This window comes from Mixophyes fleayi, chromosome 11, assembly GCF_038048845.1.
Source record: "Mixophyes fleayi isolate aMixFle1 chromosome 11, aMixFle1.hap1, whole genome shotgun sequence".
Lineage (NCBI taxonomy): Eukaryota > Metazoa > Chordata > Amphibia > Anura > Limnodynastidae > Mixophyes > Mixophyes fleayi.
In genome coordinates, this window is record NC_134412.1 from 37,169,915 (window position 1) to 37,196,653 (window position 26,739).

A 26,739-nucleotide genomic window follows, 5' to 3' on the forward strand; every position below is an offset into this window, starting at 1 on the left:
AAAAACAATAAAATTAGTGTGTAGAAAATAGCTGGGGTGAAAGTCAAGTTTAATTACATGGACAGGATCTGTAATAACTGTATATTTTGTTTCTTACTTAATGTAGATTTCCTTTTTAAGCTCATAACAGCCCGGCTAAAACAAACCTTATAAATCAATGTATGCCTCTATAATTGTTTTAACAATGAAAAAAATCATGAAAGCAAGCAAACCACAATGGAAATACAAAAGACTTTTATTTTAAAATGTTGATATGTATAATTTATTGCCTGTCTCCTACATCTAAGCAAATTAATGCTCTAAGAAAAATCTTTTCATTCATATCCACACTAGATGTTGTGCATTTAAATTATTAACTTGCTTCTAAAATTCATTAAACAACTCACACATAAAGCAGACATTCCATACGCAACTAAATAAAACATTAAGTGAAAATCTTGTGGAATGTTATGTTGCTATTTTAAAACAAAATTAGAACTTTTTGGCTGTTGCTGGTATCTCAAGGCAACAGCCCACGGTTACCAAATTGTTAAGACATTAATGTCAACACTTAATTTGAATGAACCATAAAAAAATCACTATCACTAATTAATAAGTTAAGTTTCATCTGAACCTATTGAAATCCTTATCGTACTTGTTTTCTTTTATTCATTATGTCTCGTCATTCTTCTAGCTTGTACATATGAGAATCTTTTAGTATATCAAGGCTTTGGGATAGGTTTACTAAGCTGTGGGTTTGAAAAAGTGGGGATGTTGCTTATAGCAACCAATCAGATTCTAGCTGTCATTTATTTAGTACATTCTACAAAATGGCAGCTAGAATTTGATTGGTTGCTATAGGCAACATCTTCACTTTTTCAAACCCGCAGCTTAGTAAATCTAGCCCTTTGTGTTTAAGGTCTTCAAACATTATTATATCAATATTCTTGCAAAGGGAAAGTATCAATAAGTGAAAATAACACTGTAAGTGAATTCTAGCTGAGGTCCAGTAGCAAGTCAGTGGCGCACGCAGGGGGGGGTTTCTGGTTCTCCAGAAACCCCTCCCCTCCGTGAACCAACGGAAGGGGAGCGTCCGCGGCAGTGCTGTATTGTAGTATAATACAGCACTGCCGCGGATGCTGCTTGACAGCGCCGCGGCTGCTGTAGAATTCAGACTCGCCGAAATGGAGCTGCTGCGCATGCGTAGCAGCTCCCTCTCGCAATATTTTATTTTTTTCCGGGGGGGCGGAAACCCCCCCTTCTAAATCCTGCATTCACCCCTGCAAGGATTCAAGATCACTCTTCCCCAAAATTTTTACTGAGAAATTTTCTTAACATGGTTGGGTCCTGTTGTTATCCCCAGGATCCTCCTTAACTCTTCTTACAAACTCTTTCACTCCTCCAAATGTGGAACATTTCACTGTAACATTCAGGCATTGTTTAGCAACACATAATGTCTGCTAATTAACACTGCTGTAGAGAAGCTACAGACAGGTAGCAGAAGCAAGTTATAAGGTGGTCAAAACATCATCAAGTTTAAGTAAGCAATCCCTTTGTCTCACCCAGGAGCAACCTAAAGTTTTCTAAAAATTAGCATGAAAGGTGTGTATGGTTGAAGACCAATGGCCGAGAGGATGCAGAACTTTGCAGGTGGGTTCAATGCATTCGATAAGTCGATAGAGAATGGTCTGAGATTGGCTGGATGCAGAGCTTAACATACACAAGAATCATTGGATAGATCTTAGCTGAGCAATAACAATACTCAAGCAAAGGATTTATTAGTAAGTGCCTATCTACAGGTCAATTTTGCTAAGGCCAAGTTCAAATACAGTACTGACATCTGGTGGCTGGAGGTGGTATTCTCAGAGTCTATTCCTAACAGTATTTCAATTTCTCAACAACATCCTGTGGATTGTGCTGTGCTTGGTTTCTCAGAAAATATCATATTACATTCTTTAAATAATCAATGAGCATAGATTCTGATTCCCATGCATTGCCTTCTGGACCATAACCCGCCATTGTATAAAATGTTAGGGTTGACTTAAAAAAAAATGTAAATCCAGGATTTTTTCTACAAGAAACTCTTCATGGTTGTTAAGATCAATGAAAGGCTTCACCAACTACACACAGGAATGTGGTTTGCAAAAATGAACTAAGCAGTCTATTCAGTTAGGAAGGTACTGATGTACTATATTTCAGAGCTGTGGTCGCTTCTTCAGGCCCAACACCCAAAGCAAAGTTCTTCTCTAAATTCCTAATTAAAGACAGTTCTTAGGATGTTTTTGCAAAACAAAGGCCTGTGTGCTGTTTGTGAGCTTTTCACAAACTCTTGAACTCTGGAGAAATGCCTCACTTACACCAGACTAGAACAAAGTAGACACGTACATGTTCAGAGTTTAAGAATAGATTCAAAATTAATTGCCAATCTATAAAACCGATGCAGCAATACCATGCTATTTGCCAGTCTTTGAATAAATAATATGCATGATAAATCTGGGCATGATAATGTTTTTTTTAATGCACCATAATTCATATTCTAGCTTTTGTACTTTCTACTTCACTATTGCATTAAGATTCAAAAGCAGTCAATAAATGGACAAATTATGTCCTGAAAATTTATTTTCTTCAAGGACTCCTGGAAATGCCTGTTAGTGGTATATACAATGATCCCTCCTCTCCTAAGCTTCTTACATCACTTCCCAATTTGTATCCAAAACTATATAATAGCAACATGGGTGGGAATATAGGGCTGCTTTGCATAGACTTGCATGAGAATTGAGCTCTAAAAGCCCATGAAGTTGCTGTTGACATGATTGAGTATACACCTCGTGTTCATTCCCCTTGTAAGCCTACATATATAATTCTCATATCCGACTTGCGAGTGTGTCAATTTAAAGAGGGTATCCCTTTTGTGCTCCATCTCATAAATCAAAAAAAATTCAGGCCTTTGAGATACCTCTGTTCTTGTAAGGTTCCTTGTACCATAATGCATGGAATATATGAAACACTTTCCGTGAAACTCCTTTCCATCTAATCCTTTACATGATCAAAGCTACCTGTTTAAGATTTGGATTGTATACTGGGCCCTGACTGATGAAGATGGTCTTGCTGAACCAATAGTGACCACGGTTACTCCCAAAGCAATCCCCAAACTATGGCAAATCAAGGTCTCCAAGGTTAAAAAGCAAGAACCACTATCACCTCTGCTATCCCCTTACTGATTTTCCTCAGTATTCTTCATGGATTTAGAGGAAAAGGGGTAAATATGTATCCAACAATTAAGTTCCAAGGTGCCATAAAGACATCTATCCCTTCTTTTTTGGACTCTCTGAACCGGAAAAAATCTGTCTGACCTTGTAATTCTGATTGATTGCCATAGGTCTACCTGTGGTTTCCAGACCTCTGCACTACAATTTTTAACATCTCAGTATTAACTGACCATTCTCCGGGTGAATATGATGGCAGCTGAGGTAATCTGACACTGTATTGTTTACTCCTGCCACATCTTATTATCGCTTTCAATATTGCCATCATCCTTGTGACCCCTGGCAATTTGTAACAACTGCTACAATATCCAGTTGTCAGATATTACTTTGTCCTTCAGCAGGGACTGGAAGCATTGATTCATATACCAGACCACTCTCAGTTCCATGTGCAACATCATTTTGTCCTGTGTCTATATGCTCTGCACTACTTGTATGTGCTGATGATCTCCCCAGTCTTTGGAACTGGAATCCACTTTCATGGTTAATCATTCCAGTTCTAAAAAAAGTGTTGCAAATTATGGCCAGTTCCCCTTTGCCTCTGACATGGCCAAGTTGTCCGCTGCAGGATCAAAAGAGTTAATACCTGATGTTACTCGGCCAAATAGGTTAAAACCCAGCACTAAGGGATTAAAGATGTATTAAACGGTATATTTACTAGTTTAAATGTAAATTTTTAATGTATGGTGGCTGTGGCACCAGTTAGTAGTTGATGTCACACACCAGGCTCTCAGGTCCTGACACTTACCTCTCCGCTGTCTTTTCAAGCTGTCCCTGCAGTCCTCAGGCTTTGCTGGTTTCAGATCTCTTTATAAGATGCTACCCATTCTGTCTCCACTCCAGAGATCCCTCCAGAATCAGGGTATGGGCGCTGCCATCTTGCATTCTGTCGCATGATTCCTCTCAGGCAATCAGTGGATAGCATCCTCCTCTCCAATTTTCCCTTCAAAACCAGTTCCTGGGAGCTGACATCTTGGATATAGTCACCTGATCTATCTCAGCAACTCAGAGTGCTGCTTCTGCCCAGCTGACCGCATTCTCTAATCAGGAATCAACAACTACTATAAAATGATCTTCCTGGAGCCCATATCTGTTGCCAGTGCAACGTTGTTATTTCAAACGCCAACCTGGCTCCCAGCAGTCTGCAATCCTTTCTGTTGTTCCAGTTCAGACAGTGTAGTCTGCATTCCGGCTTCAGTCTGGTTTCAGTGTTCCCAGTTCCATTCCGGTTCCAGCCTTCCAGCTTCATTCCAGTTCCATTTCGGTTCCAGCATTACCAGTTCCATTACGGTTCCATTCTGGTTGCAGCATTCCGTTTCCACATACCTTCCAACTGTCCCATTTCCAGTGGGACAGTCCCTATTTCAGTGGACTGTCCGACTGTCCCGCCCAACTTACAGTTTGTCCCGCTATAGGAAAGGGCTTTTTCTTTTTTCTTCAGTGTAGCTGTTGCTAAGCAATATTCTTGTGACATCATCAGGTCATGTGGCTGCAGCAGTCAAATGATACACTGTGCAGATGGGCTGCTGTAACTGGAACTATCACTTGTGAACAAAAAGGTAAGAAGAAGGGTAATGTGATAAGGAGGGCGTATATGTGTGTAAAGTATGTGTGCAGGGGGGGCTGGGCATGTATGTGTAATGCATGTGGCCAGAGGGGGCATGTGTAAAATATGTGGACATAAGGGGGCATGTGTGTAAAATGTGTGGGCAGTGGGGGCATGTGTGTAAAATATGTAAGCAGAGGGGGGGCATGTGTGTAAAATATGTGAGTTGAGGGGGGCATGTGTTTAAAATATGTGGGGAGAGGGATGCATGTGTGTAAAATATGTGGGCAGAGGGGGGCATGTGTGTAAAATATGTGGGCAGAGGGGGGCACATGTGTGTAATGCATGTGGGCAGAGGGGGACACATGTGTGTAATGCATGTGGACAGAGGGGGCATGTGTGTGTAATGCATCTGGGCAGAGGGGACATGTGTGCATACCTCCCAACTCCCCACCCCCTGCTATATCCCCTTCTACCCCATCTAAATATATTCTCTATTCCTAATGTATCCCTTTTTATATACCCCAGTACCCCTATATATGTCTCCTGACTGTCCCAATTTCGTCGGGACAACCCAATTTGCAGACCACAAAAGGGGTGGGGTTTAGCAGGAAAGTGGGTAGAGCTTTACATTTATGTGCCATTTGTGGGCGGAGTTTTTTTAAATGTTGGGAGGTATGGTTCCAGCATTCTGGTTCCTTCATCCAGCATTCCGGTTCCAGCACTCCGGTTCCAGCATTCCGGCAACATCCTCCAGCATTCCGGTTTCAGCATTCTGGTTCCATTCCTGTTCCATTATCCAGCATTCTGGTTCCAGTATTCCGGTTAAGGCATTCTGGTTCCATTCTGGGTTCAACAATTCAGTTCCTGTCCGGTGTTTTCTACTAGTTTAACACTACCTGTACCAGTCCTTTCACCTACATGCAAAGGAACATAATCAGGCCACCTAGCTTTGTGTATCAAGTCACCAGCCTAATTCCAGAGACACCACCCAGTCTGGATACAGACAGATCCTCAGGTATGACAGCCGGCACGCAGCACCAGAAAGGGCTAAGTCCCAACGCTGGGTGCTGGGAGTGTAAATGTATTAATTTTCATATTGTTCATGTATTGATTTATGAGGTAATATGCCATGTTGGAGGGAGCTTGTTACCTTTCTATTCTGTGTAGTTTTTAATCCTGTGTCCTGAATAATGGAACAGTAAGTGATTTGGTAAATCACAGATTGATGTAAATTTTGTTAAATTTAGATTGTGTTATCAAGTTTAGTGAATATTACATCCTGAGGGTAAACATCGGATATAATATCTCAGACTTTGTGGTGCCAGCTTGGATCAGAGGATTGGATTACCCCTTGCACACATGTGTGTCAGAAACTGTATTAAAAGAGCCCTGTTTACCATATTTTGTATATGCAATCTAAGCTTCTGGAGATCACATATCCTATTGACGAGTACGTAACTGTCCTTATAAGGACTTCTTGTGCTAATATCACTGCTTCAATCTCCTGCTTTGACGCCTACTTTCCTGCTGCAATTGCTGTGACCTACAGATTAGACCATCTAATCCATTATCCAGCTGTTCGGAGGTTGGGACCCAGCATCTAGTATCAACACTCTGCCCGCTACCCAGCAGCTGTGGCTGGTGTGATAGGCCAGTGGGAACCACAGCAACTCTGATCTGAAGGTGGAGGTCAGGGGTACCAGCCCAGGTGCCCAGAAAGGGGGTACATTTGCAGCGAGAGATACTCAGAAGGAAGCAGATCTAGGTGCTGGTGAAGGAGCCTAATGGTGGCAGCAGAGCCCCTCCTACTGCATTTAGATGGGCACAATTGGGTTAAAGAATGGAGACAGTGGCAAGGCCCATTCGGTCACCAACAACGACAGGGTGGCATAGGAGATCCATCCTGTCACTCGGATATTCTCAGAACTGGTTCCTGACTCCTTGCCAGTAAATTCTTCACATTTAATGCTAGTAAATAAGTGCATTGGGGGAATTGGAAAATCAAGGATAGCTGTAAAATATACTAAATAAAACAGATAGTTAATACATGCTGAGAATACAGGGTATGATTCGGTTATCAGTTATATTTCTAATTTTATGTTTGATCCAATAATAATATTTCCTAATGGCATAAACCTTATGACTATTCATCTAAAGGTTATTAGTTTGTAGCAAAGAGTAGCAAATGACAGTAGCAAAATAGAGTTATATTTAGCCAACCAGACAAAATTCGAAGAGATTTTCAGTCTTTATCATTAGTTCACAATGGAAGTTCAAAGTAAAGTTATAACAAGTTCCTGTCCTAAAATACTGTCATATTACAAATCAATAGAACCTTAGTGTAGCTTAAGTATGTTAATCAAGCGTGTGTATGTTCATAGTCTTGTCATTGTTCAATTTTGCATGCACAGACCTTAGATTCATGTGGTATAATGCAGCTTGAATCAATGCTTTTTATCAGTAGTACCAACAGTTCTATTCTATTTATCTCCTCATTCATACAAAGTCAAGGAAAAAGAACTGTATACAAACATTGTGAAGATACAGGGCTTAATGTATTACTTTGTGCTGCACAGCTGACCTATCCAGTACCTATCAAAGGTTCAAAAATCACCCAAGCAACTATCCAAAATAAAAAAATAGGTTTATTTAACACAATGATAGCACCAAACAGCAATAATAATATTTAAATATTAACCTGCAACAAATAACACTACAGTCTGGCACAGACAACATACAGGGTACAATGAAAACACCTCACCAGTTTCCTAGCCAGCCACTCTCAGGGAGTGCTGTCCATCAAAGCTTCTTCCTGAGAAGCAGACCCACTCCCCTTTAAGGCTACCAGCAAGGCAGCAGTCCTTAGTCACTGTCACTCCACTTTTGGCGACCACACAGCTCCCCAAGACCTGGAGCGGTAGATTAGTAAAAGGCATTACTTCAGGGACCGATTGTCCCTTCCCGTCTCCTGGCAGAGACCTAGATCTCAACGCCAGACAAAAATTAACTTTTAAGGAGTTTCAGGACCTGCTCGATTGGTCCTTTCCTTTATTGTGTTTACATTTTCACAGATAGCAGATGATTTTCTCTTGATACAATTAGGGACAGGTATTGTTCTTTAGCTACACAGCAGAAATGGGTTAAACAAGTGGGGTCACAATCCAGAGACTTACATTTGAATATATAATGTAGTTATCTATCTGTTGACAATTTCCCTATGTTAACACACAGACAAACTGCTAAACAAAAACAAGAGACTTCCCCCTGTATGATGTACATTCATATGTGAGTTTGGTGAAAAATAATACTTTTGCCTTGGCTGAGACAATGGACTAGTCTGCATGTATACACAAGATAGGAAAATCATGCTGCCAGACATGAGGATGCGGCCATTCTCTATAACAAAGCGGGTCCCCATAGGAGAAGAGGGCTAAGTCTCTTGGCGGGATACTGCTCACCAATACATTGGAGAGTGGAGCCTGAGATTATATACAAGCACTTGATCATGTGTATAGAACACCTGAGGATGTTGATGAGCTGAAGCATCAGTTGAAGCACATCTACCAGGAGAGAAACTGTCTATATATGTATTTCAATAGGTTGATCCAAAGAATTGTGTAAAAAGGAGGGATGGCTCGATGGGATGTGAACCTGAGCAGACTGCAGCAATTGCTTCAAGGGTCCGCTACTCAAAATCCCGTGGCTCAGAAGTTCTAATACACTGGCGATAAAAAATTCCCATTTTCTCAAAGAGTTGAAAGACATCTGGAGAGAAGGAATTATAGTGGCCACTAGAAAACAGCATATGAAAAATGATAGTGACTGTAGCCACGCAACCTGACCCTGAGACAAAATGCAGCAAGAGTGAGCTACTATAGATGTTCAAACTACAGGAGGAACAAATCACCCACTTTTAGCCACACAAAGCCCAAAATACCCCAATGGTTCTCAAGAGTCTAACATCAGAAGGAGTCCTACAGCCACAAGGAGAATAGGAAAAGTCGAGATGGGAGCCCTCAGAAAGTCTGTTATGTTTGTGGAGAACTGGGTCACATTGCCTGACTGTGTGCAAATCAATCCAACAGAAGAAGATCCCCTACTCTCTGGGGCACAAGGTCAGAGGGGATGCTATCGGAAATTTGTGCCGGATAATCTAAACTTACCAAGCCTTTGACTGACTTGATGCAAGGTACTCACCACCGAGAGGGGTTGTTTCCCCTAAGAAAAAAGAGAGAGGTACCTTTTCATAAGGTGAATGAAGAATTTGGAGTGAGGGGAACTTTGGACTGTGAGGAGGATTTAAAGAAGCTGAAGAGGTGTCTGCCAGAACCTCCAGTACTGGCCTATGTTGATCCCACTCTACTGTATGTGCTCCAAATTGATGCTTCATTCAAATACGCGGGGGAATGTTGTACCAGGAGTATTATGGGAAACTTCGTACGGTGTCTTATGTTAGCCAAAGTTTGTCTACAAGTGAGAAGAACTATCCAGTCCACAAATTGGAATTTCCGGCGCTTAAGTGGGCTATAGTGGATAAGCTATATGACTACCTCTACAGTGCTACTTTTGAGGTCCAGACAGATAAGAAGCCATTAACCTACCTACAGACTATGGCAAAGCTAGATACCAATGGACATTGCTGTCTGATCGCATTGGCAATTTACAATTTTAGCTTCAAATACCGGCCTGGGAAAACCAATGTGGCCGTGGATGTTACCAGGGAGAATATGTGGAGGGAAGGATGAAAGTTGGGTCGAAGTCCCCGCTCCTGAGGTGAGAGGTGTGAGAGGTGAGAGGGGTGTGCCATGAAGGGTGGATGACCACTCCCCCTTTGAGGGAATGCATCAGTTTTCTGGGGGTCACTGAAAAGGCTTTACTGCCAGCATATTGTTGGTAGACCAAAACAGCTAGGTTTTGACCAACTGAAGGCAGATCAACAGGAGGATCCAGCCATTAGACCAGTGAAGTGGACTGTGAAATGCAACAGAAGTTGCTGAGCAGTGTAGTGAAGAGTGAGGAGACAGCTTTGTTGTTACGACAGAGGGAATTCCTAGTAGTAAGGAGGGGACTACTATATTGAGAGTCCCATAGGAAGAATAGAAGGACCCAAATGCAGTTGTTGTTGCCGAAACATCAAACTACAGCACTTATTGCTCTGCATGCATGTTGATCATCTAGGTGTGGAGAAGACTGCCGGATTCATTGGAGACAGCATAGCATGTGTACATTGAGAGAGCCTCTGCCCACCATATATACTCTCCTTGTGAATATTGCTAGTAGTGGGCCACTAGAGCCAGTTTGCATTGATCTTCTCTCCATCGAGCCGAATGAAGAAAACATTAGCAACATGTTGTTGGTGACTGACCATTACACTCACTATGTCCAAGCCTACACTGCCAAAGACCAGAGGGCTTGTACAGTCACCAAGTTATTAATGTAGAAGTTCTTCGTGCACTACGGACTACCAGCTCGCATCCAGTATGATCATAGTTGAGGCTTCGAGAGCTGCTTGAGCCAGGAGTTGTGTGAGATCTGCAGGATTAAGAAGTCAAGGACCACCCCTTTCCATTCACAGGGGAATCCAGAGTCAGAGAGGTTTAACCAAACCCTCCTCAATATGTTGGACACCTTGAACCCAAGTAAAAATGCACAGTGAAGCAGGCAAATATCCCAGTGTATGCATACAATTGCATGAAGAATGAGACCAAAGGGTTTTCCCTCTTATGCTCTGATGTTCAGGAGAGAGACAAGATTACCCATAGATAACTAGTGTGGGATCTCACCAGAAGATACTCTTGGGCCCTCAAGAGTACTTTACATAACCAGGATGAAGTAGAAGTCAAAGGAGGCATAATAGGCTGGCTGAGCAGACAGCAAGGAAAGTGGGGGAGAGGAACAAGACCCACTAAAACCGGTGAGTGAGGGAGCACATGCTCCAGACAGGTGAGAGAGTGCTCATCCACCACCTAGGCATACCCATGAAACATAAATTGGCCATCAGGTGAAGAGTTGATCCCCATGTGTTAGTGAAGCAGTTGGGTGGAATTCCTTCTTATCAAATGAGACCAGAAGGGGCACCTGAGCCAATAAAAACCTCATCAACATTCATTGCCCCTAGGCCAAGAGATTTAGTTCCACACTCCAGAGTCTGAGAGAAGTAGAAGAACATAGAGGGACAGTGGAAGGTTGCGAGGCCAACACCTCAATGCACAGTCCAATAGGCCTTCAAAAAGTCTGGAACCATCATCCTCTTAGTCAGATGAAGAGCGGTGGTTTGATATTTAAGTTAATTCCTGGAGGAGTCAAGACAGTTTCAGAGAAAAGCTCCTAGAGGAGGTAGGAGGAAATATTCTGCAGTTCAAGAGGAACAATCCATTCCTGAAGCTGTGGTGGACAAGTTTCAGCTCGTAGAAGATCCAAGGTGTGTTAAAGCTCAGCTTGTGTCAGAGACGGTCCAGCCAGAATCACCAGGGAAAGATCAGGGGGCACCTGAAGCCTTTACCCGTAACAGAAGGGACCTAAACCATCCATGATACTTACTTAAAAGTCCCTTGGTAAAAATGCTGAGGTACCAAGAGTAATGAAGAGCACCAAGAGTAATGAAACCTTTCAACATGCAGTGTACTGATTGTTTCTCAGTGGAGGTATGGGCATACACATGTCACTCACAGATCTCCTTAGAGAATGCAGCCCAGTGCTGAGTACTCTGGAGTTGGTTGTCATTATGACAGGGAGATCACATGTTGTGGGATTCCTTGCTATAGTGTCACCAGGCAAGGCAGGCAGCGTCTAGTGCTGCTAATAGTAAAATCGGGGTGTTTTAGGGGGCCTGCCATTTTTTTATTATTATTATTATTATCTTTATTATCTGTATAAATGTGTGGCAATAGTGTGGCTGTATTCCATATGATGTTAATGGTAAAATTACTTTGAACCCATTATAGTGTGTGTGGAAAGCAAATGATTATCCCCCACACAAACTGTACATTGTTCCTTACAGTAATATGGGATGATGTCAATTTTTGAAATATAAATAAAAAACAATAATTTGTGCAGAAAACCTCAACTAAATTAATATTTTTGTAACATTCCTACATTTTTTTTTTACATTTTTTTAGTAAAACATGTGCAGGGGGGATGGAAATTAGGAAGGGGGGATTGCCAAATAGGTGAGGGGGGATGAAAACCGAGTGAGGGGGGCTGGAAACTGGGTCAGAGGGGATGGAAAGAGGGCCATGGAGGGAGAAAACCATGTCATGGGTGCTGGAAACTTGTGCTGGGGAGCCAGAAATATGGCTGTCTTCTTGAGCTGTTCAAAAAATGGAAGAAAAATAGATTTGCAAGCTTAGGTCATTTTGAAAACAAATATTACTTATCTGGATGTACTTTGTTTACACATTTGTCAAGCTCAGCAGAGTTCTTAAGTGTTACATAACTTGAAACTCTCTGCAAAGGTTCATGTTATACGAAACATAGTAGTAGCCAGAGGACTAATACTTTTTGAAGGCACATACACATACATACATTATATTTATTGGGGGGGGGGTTAGGGGGGTTACTGGACAACATACACTTATTAGGCCCATCATGAGCTGTGAGGCAATACAAACTGTCCATTGCAGTGGTAAGGTCCTGCAGCTCGACATGGGTGAAGTTTGCTGCACACATATTTGCAAGTGACTGAAACCTTTCAACATGCAGTGCACGTATGGGCATAGACATGTCACTCACAGATCCCTTCAATACCATATGCAAGATGGCTGACTCACCTGTCAATTATTCACAATCATCAAATGTATCATGTAAATCAGGGGCATGGCAACAACTATCCATTCATACACAGGCGATTACAGAAGAACACACCTGAATATCCTATATAACAGCCGGAGATTCAATAATTTAGCCCTGCTATTTTATGATTTCTGATCAGTAGTAGGAGCTCAGAAATTGTTTCTTTACATATTGTGAGGAAACTTACCTGCTCCACGCTCCCTGCTCCGTTCGGTGCTGCCGGCTTTCTCCCCTGTGTGATAATGTGATCACAGACGGCGAATTTACTTTTTGAACCCAAAATTGGAGGTAATATTTCACCCTAGATTTACAGTAAATTGGAGTACAAGCAATTATCAATCCGGCTGAAAACTGATGCGCTACTTTCCGGTATTGACACAGCCCAGTCTGGAGGCGCAGAGTTCTCACCAGGGACCCCCCAAAGATTGGATTTAGCTGCGAGAGATGCACAGGTCGCAGTTCTCCAGGATAGCTACCAGTGTAGTCACAGAACGGATAGTCAGGAAAGCTGAGTTCAAGCTGAGCGGTCAGCGAGATGTACAAGGAAAATCCAAAAGAGTGGTCAGGCACGCAGAAATTGCTTACCGAGAAGGAGTAATCAAGCACAAGGAAGAATCTAGAGACAGCGTCAGGAATAGCCGAATCAGGAACTAGGAAGTCAGACCGAAAATTGCAAAGAAACATGCAAGGTGCTGGAGATTAGAGACCTAATACTCTTGCACCCTAATGGTGCGAGAGTCATCCTTAAATAGAAGGCTGAGAATGCAATTACCGGCGGTGGTGATATAAGTAGACGCCGCAGGAGTTCCTACAACCTATACTTAAAAAGATAGGTTACCTCAGGAAAGGAATTCTTCTTCCTCAGAAGTGGCTTTCCCAACCTAAAAACCGGGAAGAGATCGCCAGAACCCTGTGGACTCCTTTGAGTCCTCTGACTCCTCTGGCCACAGAGGCAGCAGAAATTCAATATTTCCTCAGCATTGCTCATGCAAGATTTGAGGGATAAAAAAGAGTCTGCTAATTCCAGCAGAATTATAAGTGTAGACTCTCTCAATAAAAGGGAAGCTCATTTGAGCAGAGCATTATTCCCTAGCACTGCAAATAGTAGGCATGCTCAAGTTGCCCTTGGAGTGCTTGGTGCTTCTATCCAGTCAAAACAGCTAGAAGACAAGTTCTATTTACCCTCAGTTGGGCCTTAGCCATGAGAGCTACATTGATTATTTCTCTCAAGAAGAGGATGTAACTCAGTCTCTCAGTCACTCGGTTGATGGGAATACAGAATTAGTCACTAGAATAGCTACAATTATCAATAGGAGTAAATTCAATGACTTACAGATGTGTAGAGTAAGTCAATAGCAAGACGTCCCCAACCAAATTACTTCGTCTTCTGGGCTATGTCTCAGGATTCTGTTGTAATGGAATTTGCTAACTTACCTGTCCGCACTACCCTTACTACTGAAGATGAAGTAGTTCTAAGGAAGCACACAGGGTTACTAGTTATACAGGCTTTAGTAACCCCTGACTTTTACCCTGATCTAATTTCTGTTAAGATCAGTTTCCTCAGAATTACTTGACAAAAGCACTTAGAAAGATACAATTCCAGATAGTTGACAGAGCTGAGCCACTGCTTCTGAAGTTAAATAAAAGCCTAGCAGCTTCTAAGGCAGCAATGATGAGGGCCATTAGCAGGGTAGTGCTAATTAGAAGCCAATCATTTAATAATATATCTAATACCTGCAGATCCCATTGGCTGGCCAGGATGGTATTGTGCAGTCTAGCTCCAAAGACCAATGAATTCAATAGTTTACATAATTCAGACTCCTTCCGTTCTGACTTTATTGAGGAAGAAAAACTAACATGCAAAGCTATCTTTCTCAGATCTCACAAAGTCCATGTCACATCAAATTAGGAGACTGTTTCAGAGAGAGGTTCGCTCCTTCAGAACCAACGGTCAAGAGTGTGTTCCATAAGAGCATGGAAAATGGGTGCTTTGTCATTCCCATGGACGGGTCTTCCCCTTCTTTATGCAATCCCTCCCCTGAACCTTCTTTTGAAAGTACTCCACAAGATCAGAATAGACCAGGTCAAGTAAATAATTCTAATAGATCTCCTATGATCTTCCAGAGTCTGGTTCCCCTGCTTCACCAAATAATCATATGCCCAAAATTTCCTTTGGAGTTTTCTCAAGGAACTTTCAAAGAAAAACAGTATTTCATTCTGTCTGCCTCAATCTATGTGGATGGCAGTATTGCTGGGATGTTAACTAAAGAACTATTAAATTCTCTTGCCCAGACCTTATTGGAAGCATCCCTTAGGTCATGTCCTAGATCTAAATACCTCAGTATCATTCAGAAATTTAGAAAATTGCTGAATGGCCATAATAAACTGTTTGCAATTAGTGAAATCAGCTCTGTTCTTGATTTCTTAGATGAAAGACTCTATAGTGGATTGGCTACATCCACAATCACGTCTTACTGCTCATCTCTTAGTATTATAATTCCTGACTTGACAAAAGGGAAACTATGTTCTAGCCTTTGCTAGATGTAAACCCCTATACCTGGGAGGACATATTCTGTTGAACATCAAGGACACGAAACATACGGGAAATCACAAAAAACACGTGACTCAGACTGTTTGAATATCTTTGCACAGCGTATATAAGACCCGCCTCCATCTACACGTATACCACTGCCTTGAAAAAGTCACCTAGGTGACGAAATGCGTCGGCCTATCACCCGCCACTTCCGGTTTTGTGCACATCCGGTCGTGGACACTCAGGAAGAGTGCGTTCCACGTTTGGCACACACGCCGACATCCCGCTCGTTACTCTGCCCGCCACACCTACCATAACATTCTCCTGATCCCGTATATCCGGCACTTAATATCTAACGCGAGGATTACCTATCTACCATCTGGACATCACACTGACTATATTGGACATCTTGAGGATCACCGCTATATCCTGGATTGTTTCAAGCGCAAGTAACACAAACCCCTTTCTTTTCCTCCTCCTCTGGACATTGTTCTAACCTGCTGGAATACTTGAGACTGTCTCTAAGTGCAAGTATCGTTATTTCTCTCCTCCCACTTAATTTTGGGCACTATTGTATTTTCTGGACATTTTACATCTCCAGGATTTTTCCGCTACAATATTGATCAATCCCTCATTCGATTCAAATAATCTCTCAGCATCAGTGCAGCATGGCACTATGTTAACCATAATGATTTATATTTCCATGCTATGATGTATCCATGATGTATATTTATACCCTTGCTTAATGTTTTACATGTATTGTATTCCACTGACTGTATTATCTATTATCAGTTGATAAAGATAAATATTAACATATTAGGACATTTCATCATTATTTCACTATTTAGGTCTAGAGCAGAATATTATTATATATATGTCAAATGTCAGGAATGAAATTTCACAGTTCAAAGTCCAATCCTTGCGATGGGCCTCTACTACCAAGGTTGTAAAGAGAGGCATCCCCTTACCAGTTATAATGCATGCAGCCCATTGGTCTTCTTCCTGTACCTTTGTCAAACACTATTGGAGACCATCCAAGTCACAAAGTCTCCTATTCCTCAAAGCAACAACCAGGTACTGAAAATTCTACTCACTAAGTGTTGCTAGGTGGCAATCCATCCTGAAGAACAAAAAGGGAGATCACAGGAATTTATGATCATCATCATTATCAACACTTATTTATATAGCTCCAGCAAATTCCATAGCTCTTTACAATTGGGACAAACACAGCGATAAAACAATACTGGGTAATACAGACAGAGAGATAAGAAGGCCCTGCTCGCAAGCTTACAATCTGTGGGACAATGTTAGTTTTATACCTGAGGTTAAGTGCTACATGTTGCATTTTGGTCCCGCCAGAATCCAAAGGTAAAAAGTGTTTAATGGGCTATATGATCCAGTCACAAAGCAATGTTGGTCAGAGGGTCATGGGGTCGTTGTCTTGTCTGAACTGTGTAAAGGGTGGCAATAGGGTAAACTAGCGAGGATAAGCGGGTGATTGAGGATTAAACTCTGCAAACTCTATTTGTTTGGGAATACTGATTTGACACTTAGCAACACCAACCCTACCTCCCTACCCATAGAGTTAGCAAGTCGGTCATTCTGGAGTTCGCATCATTGATACGATCTTCTTTATAACTATCAAAAAAATCAGAAGAGGGACATGGAAACATTACAGAAAGATAATAAACAGATGTTATGAATTCCTTCAGTGTTCAGGACAGGAGACATTACCCAATTCAATTGCTTTGCCCTGACTTCTGTTTGGTTACGTTTAAATGTTATTACCTTTCAGTCAACAATGTTATTTCAACATTGTTACTATGTTATGGCTTGTCCAGCAAATTCCAATTCATGGAATTACCGACATTCAATAAACAGAAGATTCTGTGTCCTCTTGTCTATAGTTATTTTGTTCCATATAGATTGCTATCTTTAGTCTTTCAGAAAATCTAACAAACTTATCTTCTGCAGCCACAGCTGGTTCTAAGCTGATCCGCTGACTGCTGTGATGTGCACTGCAGAAAATAAAAGTTTTATGTTTCACATTTTCTTTCTATCAGTGAGTCCTTCGGGAGGTTGTCACCGAACACTTGCTGTTGCTAGATGGCAATCTCTTCATCTCTAGAACAGAATTTGCAGATCATTGATTTCTGTGAACTCACACTTTATTTTTGTATGATTTGTTATAAACCCTGTTGCAGAGTTCTGTAGTGCCTATTGTTAGCTCCATTTATCTATTTTACACCTTAGCTCAAGGCATTTTACCTATGAACCATACTGAACCATATTATGGAATGTGTACGCAAGTTCATCTGATAATGATTCTATGTACGTTGTGTAGTTTCAGAGGGAGTGTCTGTCTCACATAAAGGACTACCAATGAGAGTGCAGGGACCTTGAACACAAGGATAGTAAAACTTATTCTACATACAGTTTAAAACTCTGTAAAATTCTTTCCGGAACGCAGTCCTATGTTTCCATGACTTTTGCTCTAGTTGTGCTTTCTTCAGTTTTAGCTGTCAGTGATCATCTTTTAAGGTAAGCAAAACAATTCTAAAAAAAAACATGCTTTCTTAATGTGTTATATCTACAAACTTACTGAACGAAACTCTGCAAACTCTGCAAATAGGAAATAACTGGAAACAGAAAAAGTGATGTAATATTTCACACCTTTCAAGAGAAGAAATATGCAGAAAACTATCTTCCTTTTTTTCTTGTCGCACACTTGCATTTTATTTGTTAATGTTCTGTAACTCAAAGGGTAACTTTTTATCACAATAATTTTTTAAATCTTTGTCAAGGGACATAGTTGAAGAACAAAGATAGATAGATAGATAGATAGATAGATAGATTACTCATGTTGATATTTATGTATCCTTTAGTGGTGCAGAGTGAGAGTTGCATCTCACTTCATTTTAATTACTGTTTAACAGAACTGTGTAAACAAATGCAGTGTTTGTCTGGAATTGAATCTGCTTTTGTGCACATTGTTAAAGAAAAAAAAATGTCCAAAGCTGCAATATATAGCGGAATGTCATGTGGGTAGGTTATTTGCTTAATAGTGACATGTCATATAATTGGTATTACACTTATATATATATATATATATATATATATATATATATATATATATATATATATATATATATATATACAAACTCATATATGCTACAAACACAAATGATACATAGACTTGCGCTTCCGTCTCTGCAAAATCAGATGATCATATGCACAGACACTTTCTCCACAAAGAAATTTTCTCCTCTACATGGATCTAGTTTCATTTTCTACCGAGGTGCATGTGTACATACAAAGATATATAATAGAAAACATAGCGTAGTATATAACAACAAGGGCAAATCACAATGTCCACCAACAATTTATAGAAATAAATAGTTCTTAATCTGTGATGTTTAAACAGCAATTTTCAGAGATCCACCCGTGTTCTTCTTACTTTCAACCCCTTAGGGTATATGCTTACAAGAAAATACCCCAACAAGCACTTTTCAAGATCAAATTTCTGTTCCCCTTCTCCTTCTAAATAATGGAGATCCGCCTCCAACCTCGGACGTTAAGACATGTTGTAGAGAAAAGCAACACCAGAAAAAGATCTCGTGGATTAACTCAATATGATTTTTTAATAAAATTAATAAAACACAATCAACTTAAAATTATCCAGAAGATCCAATCAATTAGTGTAACCCAAATAAAGTCAAACCATAGCAAATAAGGACTTTACAAAGACCAGCCATTGTGTCTAGGATCCCAATTTGTAAACGATACCGCTGCAGCTACGATCCACAATAGGATGTGATGTGTCACTGGTCACACGATTAACGGATCCACCAAAGCATTTCAACTCTTAATTCGAGGGTCTTTCTCAAGGTCTTTCTCAAGAAAAGAGAAGACCTTGAGAAAGACTCTTGAATTAAGGGTTAAAACGCGTTGGTGGATCCGTTTATTGTGTGACCAGTGACACATCACACCCTATTGTGGATCGTAGCTGCAGCAGTATCGTTTACAAATTGGGATCCTAGACACAATGGCTGGTCTTTGTAAAGTCATTATTTGCTATGGTTTTATCACACGCCGGGTGTGCGGGCAGCACACCCGACACCCGGCAGACTTACCTGGCTCCGGCGCTCCGCTCCGTCCTGGGTGCCGCCATCTTGGATTCGGGTCTGCGCATGCGCAGACCTGACAGCTTCTTTAAAAACTTCTACTCTCCTCTCATTGGTGGATTCTAATGGCGCTTAGTTTAAAAGGCACTTCCTCCTTACCTACAGTGCCTGTTCTTTGAGTCACCTCCTGGAGATAGAAGTCGCTTCCTGTTAGCTTCCAGCTATTCTCTTCCATCCTAGTCTGCAGAGCTGACGCTCATCTCTGGACATCGTCTCTACATTTGACTACAGAGCTGACGCTCATTCTACTGAACTTTTTACCACATAGTGGTCTGCAGAGCTAACGCTCATTCTACTGGACTCTCCGCCACCTGTGGTCTGCAGAGCTAACGCTCATTCTACTGGACTCTCCGCCACATAGTGGTCTGCAGAGCTGACGCTCATCTCCGGACATCGTCCCTACGTTTGTCTACAGAGCTGACGCTCATTCTACTGAACCTTTTACCACATAGTGGTCTGCAGAGCTAACGCTCATTCTACTGAACTTTTTACCACATAGTGGTTTGCAGAGCTAACAGCTCATTCTACTGGACTCTCCGCCACATAGTGGTCTGCAGAGCTGACGCTCATTTCCGGGCATCGTCCCTACGTTTGTCTACAGAGCTAATGCTCATTCTACTGAAACTTTTACCACATAGTGGTCTGCAGAGCTAACGCTCATTCTACTGGACTCTCCGCCACATAGTGGCCTGCAGAGCTGACGCTCATCTACGGACATCGTCCCTACGTTTGTCTACAGAGCTGACGCTCATTCTACTGAACTTAACACCACATAGTGGTCTGCAGAGTTACACCGAACTGCATTATATTCTTTGCCTTTACTTATTATAATTACCACTCTTACTACGGTACATCTGCCGAGTCGCTTCGTAGGAACCGTGACAGGTTTGACTTTATTTGGGTTACACTAATTGATTGAATCTTATCAAAGATAGGTCTATAACACATACAATTAGCCAACTAATCATTGACTTAGACCTTTTTACTGATACTGTTGATCCAGGATTATACATTATGCGTATTTACAAGACACATCTACACACAGAAAAGACATTTCCAAATTACTCATCACATGTCAAGGTCCCTAAAGTGCGGCCCGACCCAATACCATAAGGAGATGGATTTTATCAGCCATGTCAAATGCCGGGATTGCTAATTCACAATTCAGATCATAGATTTCTATGAACTCCCATTTTATTTCATCTATGATTTCCTATACTTCTGGTGCAGCACTGCAGAGTTTTTTTTAGTACCCATCATTAGCTGCATTTATCTATTTTACACCTTAGGTCAAAGGGATTTTACTTGTATAATCGTGTACATAAATCAAAGTTCAACTGATAATGATGATATGGACACTGTGTATTTTCAAAGGGAGTGTCTGTCTCACATAAAGAACTACCAATGAGAGTACAGTGACTTTGGACACTTATTGCATATAAAGTTTAATGCTCTGTAAAAGTCTTTCCAGAACATAGCCCTGTGTTTTCATGCCTTTTGCTCTAGTTGTGCATTCTAGTTTTAGCTGTTGAGGATCCTCTTTAAGGTAAGCAAACAATTCTGAAAAAACGTGTTTCCTTAATGTGCTATGTCTACAAAACTACTGAACAAAACTCTGCAAATATAAAACAACTGGAGCCAAAAAGTGCTGCAATATTTCAAGAAATATGTAGAAAACTATTAGTATATTTAATATAATTTATGATTCACATACCTGCTTTTATTCTAGCCTCGCACTTGCTTTTTATTCGTTTATGTTCTGTAACGCAAAGGGTAGATTTCTATCATATTCATATTTAAAATGTTTGTCAAGTGACTTAGTTGAAGAACAATGATAGATAGATAGATAGATAGATAGAGGTAGAAACAAGGTTGAGTTATGCACACTGCTGTACCACTATGTTTCATAGAGATTGTATCTTTTATAAAACTGCCATATATTTGAGCCACTACTCTGTCAGGAATTTTAGTCAGCCTGCTCGCTGCAGCCTTTGGCCAAAATTGGTGAAAATGTTGACAGTTGTGAACAGATCATTAGAAAATAGACTGTAAATTACTTTAAAATGAATGCTATTGCTATAAATACTAATGTAGGAACAAAAGCAGCTAAAAATCACATGATTTTACCTATTTTTCACATTTTATTAAGTCCAGATGCAAAACCAAAACCAAAACACATGAGGATTTTTGTCCAAAACTAAAAGCAAAACACTGAGGTCTGCGCATATATCTAAAATATACTTTAAAAACATGGATACTCTGCACTCTCCAAATACACAATTAATGCTGTTCTAACTTCTTTTCTATATTGAAAACAGGGAATGTTAGTTCCACATATTGCAATGTATGTTAAGCTGACCAACTCACGCCAAACTATTACCCTTCTGGTCAGTCCTAACATGATCAATGCTATGGTTTTTTTTTATCTGGGTTAAAAGCGTACCTGCACACACCTTTTAAAAGCAAGTCATTCCCAATCAGTAGCAGCCATGGGACACCTGGGACTCACCTGACACAAGTTGGAATTAATTAATATAAAGAACTAAAGAATGGGGTGAGAGTTGGGACTTACCTTGTATAAGCAAAAGAAGCCTATAAAAAAAGAATTTCTGGGAATCTCCCCGGACTGGCGAAGGAGTAGGCATCCTTCCGGGTCATTGTGAATGTGGAGCTTAATGACACAATGTTACCTAATATGACCTTAGAGCTCCTTACAGCCTACACTTCTAGAGGTCACCCTGATACTGTTAACCATTTAATATAGCTAAATATAGAATTGTGTTGCAGTGACTGATTTGTATACAAATGTGTAATAGAATAAATGATGATTATTATGTATACAAGCCTGTGTAACCAAGTATTATGCTGTACTTATGTCTGATGACTTATGTCATGCGCAGAGTAATTGTGCGCATTTTACGCAAGAAAATGAATTTTTTTTTTTATATGCTAGATTTTTATATGCCTGTGTATAAGTGTATTTGTCTGGGTGTAAGTGTGGATGTGGATAAAAAGCAACCAAGACACAGCAGACCTACAGACCTACACCCATATTCATCAATGCATGAATCTTCAGATCCACTCCTTGTTCATTTCGGGCATGCACAGACACAAATTACGTGTCTTCTGTAACAAACACACATTACGATCAGTATGCGTCGCTTTGTGAATCAGTCCCAGTGTGTATCCCTGCACCTTGCGGAAAATGTGTGTATACGCCTGGGTATAAGTATGTATATGCCCAGGTATAAGTGTGGATGTGGACAAAGAGTAACCAAGACTCACTGGATGATGTTTGTAATGTCCTTATTTGCTATAGCTTGACTTTGTTTGGGTTACAGCAATTGATAGAATTGCATTCAGCCTCGGACTGGCCTGCCGGGCAGCCGGACTATCCACCGGTAGGCCCAGCGGGGTTGAAGCTCCGTCCCCTCTGTTGTTGGGGCGGAGCTTACAGGGAACACAGGAGTTCAGATTAAGGGGGGGCACGTGCGCCGCCCGCATCAGATCATCTTTTTGATCCAGTCCAGTACCCGTACACAGGAAGTGGAGAGCTATGCGTTCCACTGTGGAAGGCATTGTGCCCGCGGATCTCCATCTAGACGTGCCTGAACCATCCCGCCCGTTCTGGACTTACATTTTGAAGGAGGACACCCGATCCCGGTTCTTCTCTTTTCAAGCCGCATTCTCACGCCAATAGGATCTCATTCAGCGTGAATTAATGTTTGGTCAATTACACCCGGGACACGTTTCTTATTCCATTGTTTGTGCATTTGTTTTTATGGATACAATTGTTTTTATTGCTCTTTCTGGTCTGCACGGCCATTTCTCTGGACCTATTAAATATATATTGTTTGATTAATCACCCTTCTTCCATTTATTTTTGGGATAACCTGTTTATTACCTATTATATGTCTCTATTCTAGTTGGGTTTGGGTCACATATTCCATTTTTGTGTCTTTTCCTTTAGATTTGGTTTACTGTTTACTGTTTATATATCTGCTGACTGCTATTCCCTTTCCTCCCCCCCTTTTTTGTCTTTCCCCTTTCTTTTTGAGGTCTATTATCCCAAGCATTTGTGGACTTATTGAGACATTCTGGATTGATCCTCATTCAACCTGCTCACCATCGTTATCAATTAGAGCTCCAACAGCAATAATTGCTTTAATATTGATTATTAAAATAGAGGATCCTCTAACATAGTTGCTGCATTATATAAGGGTATACATACATACATAGCTACACACATACAGACATATATAGTCAAAATTGGTGTTATGTTATCAATGTTTATTTTTTATGTTAGTTTTAATGTGCGCTATCATTGCTAGTTTTAGTGTGCGGTATCATTGCTAGTTTTAGTGTGCGGTATCATTGCTAGTTGTAGTGTGCGGTATCATTGCTAGTTGTAGTGTGCGGTATCATTGCTGGTTTTAATGTGTGGTGTCAATGCCTATTTTAATGTGGGGTTTTAATGATTGTTTTAATGTAAAGTATTTTAGTTTGTGAAAGTAATGACTTTTCTTGTGCAGACAAGCTAGACAAGCCCTCTGGGAGAGCTGTAAATGTTGTACTAGCGGGTTATAGGTGTCGTAATGCAGGATGTGTCAATGCTTACAGCTTTATACCCAATGAAGACACTTTGCTCTTAATTTTTAGATTTTAGGGCCCCCCCTGTCTTAAGTGCCCCCGGGCCCCTAATCCAGCTCTGGGCGGCGTGGCCATTTCCATCACAAACTCACTACCACGCAGGTGTAGAGAGCTGTGTCTGGGCTGTCTGCACCTGTGTGGTAGTGTTTTTCACTTCAGCAGGGGAGGAGGAGTGTGCTGTCTTCCTGGTATCACGGCCGCCCAGAGGAGCAGGATGCTGGAGCTTTCCACACAGGTAAGTGAGTGCCCTCCACCAGAAAGGAGCAGAGAAGCCCAGAGGGAAATGGGGGAGTGGAATCAATACACATACTGCAGACCCCATCTAAATGGCACCTTATAATGAAACTTGTTAATGTCCTTCAAAATAATACTGCAGCATAAAAGAAAAACCTACGAAAAATGTAGGGAATGGAAGCTTTTTGTTTGACAGCAAGTTTTACTTGTGTAGCTTAAACACAATAAAGCCTTATAAGATGGATCACAAGTAAAAAATAAAGACTTATTTACCAAATATATATATATATATATATATATATATATATATATATATATATATATGTATATATATATATATTTACCAGGTGTCCTTGTTCTTTACATTGTAAGTTGCCCTCCATGGGCTGACCACACCCCCTTGACTGGCCACACCCACTCTTACAGTTTGCCACACCAATGTAGTGGGCCCCTATCACTGCATTCCCCCGTGGGCCCTTCATGCCCCAGTCCGACACTGATTGTATTGGAGCACCAGAGGAAAACATATGGAATAAGGACTCTGAATGTTGACTCCAGGGCAGATGAGAGAAGAGTTCATTAAGTGAAAATAAACTTCTTATTCTTTCATCACATGTTTTTGCATCTCAACTAATAGAAACAAAAGATATTGCAACATGTGAAGAAGAAATGAGAAATTTAAAACATTAAAAAGTTGTTGTTTTGCAACAGCGTAAGGTCACCCAATCCTAGGTCTATATAGAGGATTAACTGTCAGTCATGACCATCTTTGCATTATACTGTTTTCACACTATTTCTGTTCTTTGGAAGAGCCTTGATGCATTATTTATTTTTTCATATAAAGTAGGTCAGCTGTCTTAAGTTGATATGTTAATATATGGAAAGATAACCTATAAAACCTAATTAAGAGGAAAAGAGAACAGAAACCGTGTATATAAAATCTTTGACAGCCCTTACGTATCAGGAATTAAATTAGTTTTGTACTCTAAAAATAAGTGATAATATGTGTCTTCTCCAGTTGCGTTATTCCTTTTCTTTTACAGTTGTGGAAGAAGTTGCTGATGGGATTTGATACTTTCCACTGCCTAAAGCTGGGTACACACTACACAGTTTTCGTCCAATAATCGGCTGAATCAGCCGACATACGACCGCTCGTTCAAAAGTCGGGTCAGTGTGTGCAGTGACACAATGGTCGAAAGTCTGCCCAAATGGACGATTGTTGCCTCATTTGGTTGGTCGTACCGTTTAATATTTTCGTTCCAATCTCATTTCCGCTGTGTAGTGTGTATAAACTTCCGACCGATCCACGACAATCCTCCTATACTTCCTCGACCTGGGGGTCGTGTGTATGTGAATTTTTTGATGTCTGTCCCAGTCCCACGTGGTGCGGATGATGTCTATCCCAGTCCCACGTGTGTTATTACCCTTTGCGTCTATGTTGGCAATGTATTCATATTTACTCTTTCTAAACTTTAACCTTTATAAACTATTAAAGTTATATTAACCTTTATTAACTTATAATTGAGAAGTACCCAGAATAAACCACACAGTGTTCATGCAACATTTTTAATGCAGCAAAAAAGGTACAAAATTTTTTACACACACAGCTGTCTGAAAGATCCGCATGAAAAGTGAGCGCGCCCATACCAATTAGAGCGCAGAGTACTGCAGAGTATTATTTTAAGTATTTAGTATTTTTAAAGGTGCTACTGGTTTGTGGCAGAACAGGTCTTGATGTCGCTTGGGTTTCTATTCCCTTTGATTTATTTATCTACGATGCAAGGAAATAAAAAAATGTTTGCCATTTAACTTCTATATCTGTAATTTATATTCAACGACATAAATACTCTCATTTTCTCACCTTGCACACTGCTCGGGATCAGTTTATATTTTGGTCCCTGTGGCGAAATCGCAATAATAGCAGGCCTAACCTCCATACATTCTGGAAAACAGGCGCCATTTTTGTTATTATAACGGTACAGGTATGTGCCCAAAGCATTTAGCTTTCTACACATGTTCACTGAAATACCTTCATGTAGAACTTCTTTAGTATATTTTTATTTTTCAATTTTTTCTTGTTTGCTAACGGGTGTAACATTAGTGGTATCAGTGGTATCTAAACAGGCCTTCTCACCGTTAATTCTTCGTTCTGACACAAAAAAATTAGGTTTCAAATTAGGCGTTTACATTGCTTTATGTGACACTAGAATGAAATAAAGTCCTTCTAGCAGATACACTACATGTGTTACTGACCTTTTTTAATGTCGTAGTCGTCCTGGTCCAGTACTTTGACCATCATCTCCACCTCTCTTGGGCTCATTGGATTTGCTCTTTGCTCTTCTTGAGCATCTCCATCCCCCACCTTAACATTTCCAACATTTTTTGGCCCTTCCAGCACCATCTCTGACTCTGTCTCCGTCTCCATAGCTGCAACCCCCACTGACACCTTCTCACCCGCAACCCCCACTGACACCTTCTCCTCAACCTTAACACCCACTGACACTTGCTCACTCGCCATCTTCTCATGCTCCTCGGCGCCAAACAGGTTCCTCTGTC

General features: G+C 40.8%; 1 protein-coding gene across 4 annotated transcripts in view; it reads left to right on the forward strand.

Annotated features, from left to right (window-relative positions):
- Positions 1-17,504: 17,504 nt before the first annotated feature.
- LOC142106704 (sulfotransferase 2B1-like) overlaps positions 17,505-26,739 on the forward strand; it is a 38,552-nt gene continuing 29,317 nt past the window's right edge. The window contains exon 1 of one of the 4 annotated variants that reach the window (XM_075189688.1): positions 17,505-17,656. The gene's annotated coding sequence lies outside the window, so the exon portion shown is untranslated. Of the gene's footprint in view, positions 17,657-20,779; positions 20,846-26,739 lie in introns of those variants that run through there. The other 3 variants (XM_075189689.1, XM_075189690.1, XM_075189691.1) reach the window with 3 other exon arrangements.